At 53.3% G+C, this 4,460-nt stretch overlaps 1 protein-coding gene across 2 annotated transcripts in view; it reads left to right on the top strand.

Moving 5' to 3' along the window:
• Positions 1-4,460, top strand: part of VGLL4 (vestigial like family member 4) — a 168,480-nt gene that overhangs the window by 2,676 nt on the left and 161,344 nt on the right. Inside the window, exon 3 of one of the 2 annotated variants that reach the window (XM_006160637.3) lies at positions 2,056-2,126. The gene's annotated coding sequence lies outside the window, so the exon portion shown is untranslated. Of the gene's footprint in view, positions 1-2,055; positions 2,127-3,951; positions 4,295-4,460 lie in introns of those variants that run through there. The other variant, XM_006160638.3, reaches the window with a different exon arrangement.

Here is a 4,460-nt window from a genome sequence, read left to right as displayed (position 1 = left end):
ATTCAGAAAGGACTCCGAAGTCAGTTACCACCACTCCAATGGTCCCATCGCTGCATGGGTGGGTGAAGGTCAGAATTGGTGCGGGGTCACGGCGGAGGCAAGGTTCCTTCCTGGTGCTAACACAGTTGCAAGAAAGGGAAGAAAGGGAACCTGCTGAATGAGTGCATACTGTGTAGCTGGCAGCACGGGATGCCTCGCATACATTCCCCTGGATGTTTGCGATGTTTGCGGGCGGTTCCCCTCGGGTAGCTCCCGGTCCTGGGACACGTTCGGATCCTGTGGCCCTTATCTCTGACATCTGAGCAGAGACAACTCGCAGCCAGATCTGAGTTTCAGCTCTGGCTTATCCACGGCACAGCGGCCGCTCAGCAGGTGCAATGTGTGTTCATGACTGTACGCCCTGTGTGGAGAACAGCACCCCGCCCCTGGTAGGGCTGCTATACATATTGAAGACGAATTCTCAAGCAGGCTGCTTACTTCGCTTCTTTAAACAACAAAAGTAGGAAAAATCAAATGTAGACTGTAGGTTTATTTTTTCCGTCTCTCTTTGAAAAAATTGTTTTAAGTTTTTTTTGTTCGAATTATTTAATTTCATTTATTATCTTCATTTTTCTTTCTTTCTTTCTTTCTTTCTTTCTTTCTTTCTTTCTTTCTTTCTTTCTTTCTTTCTTTTTGGAGAGGGTTTTTTTTGCTATAGGGTGTGTGCTCTCGCCAGACAGAGAGAGAGAGAGACAGAGAGACAGAAAGCAAGAAATCACCCCCTGGGGGGCTGGCCATGCCACAGTCCCTTCTCCATGCTCCTCTCTGGATCTGGGCATGCGCACATGTGCCCAGTGTGTCTCACGCTGCCAGGAACTGCAGTCAACCAAGTGGGAGTCCAGCACCTTAACCACCACGTCACCTGCAGGCCCGTTTTATTATTACTTTTTAATTTGACCAAAGACCTATCTTCATTTTTCAATTTGACCAGAGAGAAAGAGAGAGGGAAAGTGCGAAATTACCCCTCCCCCGCCCCCAAGGGGACTGCCACACTGCAGCCTCTTCTGGGTTCTTCTCTCAGGGTTTTGGGCACATGCGTAAATGTGCCCTGCATGTTTTTCAAGCCTTGCTGTCCGGAACTCGAATCGCAGTCAGTCACGTGGGATTGAGCTGCCTTAACCTCCACAAAGCTGGCGGACTCTAGTACTTATTTGTGTCATATGGTGCATATGCTTGCGTGGGGGTAGGAGTGGGGTGAGTGGTGGGAAAGCACTTATGGCCCATGGGGAATGGCACACCGAAATCCCTTTTCCTCCATCTCTTCCTCCTTTTGGGATTTTTTTCCTTTGTTTTTGAGAAGTTTTTGCCACAGGGCACGTGTGCTCACCAGAAAGACAGAGAGAGACAGAGAGACAGAGAGACAGAAAGCAAGAAATCAACCCCCAGAGGGGATGGCCACGCAGCAATCCCTTCTCCTCCATTCTCTCGGGATCTTGGACACGCACGCACACGCGCCTGGTGTGAGTCTAAGCTACCGGGTCCGGGACTCGAACCGCGGTTGACTACATGGGAGTCCAGTGATATAGCCATTACACTAACTGTTGGTCCCCCTCCTTTTGGGATTTTAAACGCACATGCACACAGGGCTGGCATGGTTTTCAAGCTGCTACATCTGGGATGCAGACTACAGCTGGCCATGTGAGAGCCAACCACCATGCCATGGGCTGGCCCTATAACGTTCTTTCTATAAAGCCTACTTATTCTATAAGAGGGACAGGCAAAGAGAGAGAAAGCGAGGAGACAGTCACGCCCAGCAGGGCCTTTATGCCATGAGCCACTCCCAGCCTCAGCTGGGCCCAGGTCACAGGCATGTATGTCCCAGCATGTACAGGGAGAGCGTGAGCCCCAGACCCAGGACCTTTCCGTGTGACCCGAGTAAGCACTGTGGAGTGTCGCGTTACCGCTGCTCCATCATGGCCAGCTGCACCGTCTGCGTCTGCCGTGTTCCAGCCCTTCTACACCTTTGTGGCAAACCCCTTTTGCTTACAATCACTTGACTGTCTTTTTTCTGCACAGCTGACACAGCCAGACGGAAACGACCATGCTTAGATGTTGCCAGAGCCGTGTCACCGAACTGCTGATGTGAGGTGAGGGTGAGAGGAGGCCTCGCAGAGGTCCGAGACTGGTCACATCCATGAGAACAGCTCCCTGCCCGTGATTTATCTGCAGAGGAAGGTTTTCTCCAGCGGGGATGGAAATGCGAGGCAGCTTTCGGTCCTCCACACTGACCCCCAGTGGACATCACTCAGCAGCAGACGAATGGCAATGTTGTCATACAGATCAAAGGGGATGACGCTATGTGGGGACACTTTGTAAGCCCTAGGCCACTTTTTGTCATGGCATAGTTGGGCGTTATTTATCATTATTCATTTACATTGTCCAAGCAAAGAGTTTTCCTATCCCTTCATGTCTAAGGGGAGTGTCTGTTTAAAAGGTGGACTGAGCCAGCAGGGAGTTTTGAATATGTATTGAACCTCTGGTCTAGTCCTTAGTCCCTCCAGCAGCTCCTCAAAGTTAGAAGTATTCCAGGGACCAGCAGTTAGCATAATGGCTATGTCGCTGGACTCCCATGTAGTCGACCGCGGTTTGCATCCTGGACTTGGTGGCTTAAAACGCATGCCGGGCGCGTGTATGTGCATGCCCAGGATCCCGAGAGGAGAATGGAGGAGAAGGGATTGCAAGTATTCCAGATGAGCAGGGACCCAGGTGCTGGCTGGCGTAGTGGTTAAGGTGCTGGACTCCCACATCCGGACCTTGCTTTCTCTCTCTCTGGTGAGTGTGCATGCCCTATGGCAAATTTAAAAATAGCAAATTAAAAAATAATTATAATAAATACCATTAAGTAAATATAATTCTTTGGGAAAAAAAAAAAACAAAACCGTGATGACGTGCCCAAAGCTCTGTAAGCCAAATAAATGCCAAATCTAGATTCAAATTTAGGTCTGTCTAAATCCAAAGCCCTTTTTCTCTCTACTGGAATCCGCCCAAGCCGTCCTCTTTCTTCCCTCATTCCCTGTGCACCATTTGGCAGGATGAGGATCTATTTATGACCCTTATCGGGGTTTCTTTCTGTCCTCTGAGACTACGGATGAACCGAAACTGTAAGACTGGGCCCCTCAGCAGCCCTCATCTGTGGGTTTTCATTGGGGAAATCGGGGAGACAGTGGCTCTGCCTGGGTCGCCCTTGCCACTTGGGCTGGCTCAGCGACAGAGTTCTTGTGTGGGCTGCAGAACAGTGCATGTCACAGGGCGCCCGGAAGCCAGGCCACCCCTCCACCTGCTTCAGGTAAGCCACGTAGTCTCCTTAACTATTAGTACCTGCCCTGCACGGGAGCTGAGGTCAAATGAGAACGGCTCTGTGACTCGCTATGATCCGATGAGGTAACAGATGGGAAAACAGTTTGAAAACTGCAAAGCATTCCCCCGCCCCGCCCCGCCCCCCCAGCACTTGTGTGAGCTGGGATTTGTTTTTATTGTCATTATTCTCTGCTGCAGAGCCCTCTCCCAGGGAAATCCCCTGTAGTAAGGGCCGTGAATAATGACTGGGGTTTGAGAACAGCCAGAAGTCAAGCAACACGAAGCCATTTAAAGCAAACCAGAGGAAGTCCAGCCTCTATTTATTTTATGAAGTGAGCGGCTGGATATGTTAAGCAAATGTTTTCTTAATTGCGGCAGTATGAGAAACAATGGGGCAAGGGCCGGCGGGGGTGGGGGGAGTATTGGGCCTCCACCCCGCTACCTCCCCCGACCAAGTCTCTAGAGAATGACAGGAAAAATTAAAGACAGGCCTTTTCTTCTCGTGGTCACAGGCCTGCGCCGCTGCGGTAATAGGAACCTGCGCCAATCAGAAACAGTTCACCTCCCGGGCCCGCCCGCCCCGGGCACACTGCGGAGCAGGCCGGGCTGGGTTCTGCAGGAGTTTGCCAAACACAGCAAACGCTGGTGTGCGAGCGAGCGAGCGAGCGCGCGCGGCTGGAGGGGATTCTTTGCACGCCCATCGCCCTCCCTCCGCCTCGGCTCCCTCCCTTCCACACTGTTTTGATTTACTAGGACTTCCTCCTCCGGGCGAGGGAGGGGGCGGAGAGACGCCGCCGAGCGCCCGGGGTGTGCGCGTGTGAAGTGCAGCGGCCGAGGGTAGCGTGCTGTAATGGGAAGAATCCGAGTCGCGTCCGAGCGCCCTGGATTGCCGCGGCCCTTCTGATCGCACCGGCACCCGAGCACAGGTCTCCCGACGCCGGTGCGACCCGGACTCCAGGTACCGGCGGTGCGGCGTGGGGGTGTGGGGAACGCGTGGGGGAGACGGTGGCCCAGGTGGGCGCCGGTGGAGCGCTGGGCCCGGGAGCCGCGAGGCTGCACACTGTGCGTTCCGGGGAGCGCGGGTGTGGACGCCGAACCCAGGGCGCGAGGGGGGCCGCGGGAGG

The sequence above is a fragment of the Tupaia chinensis genome, unplaced genomic scaffold, assembly GCF_000334495.1.
Source record: "Tupaia chinensis unplaced genomic scaffold, TupChi_1.0 Scaffold000704_1, whole genome shotgun sequence".
Taxonomy (NCBI): Eukaryota; Metazoa; Chordata; class Mammalia; order Scandentia; family Tupaiidae; genus Tupaia; species Tupaia belangeri.
This window is presented reverse-complemented; position numbering and strand designations above follow the sequence as displayed.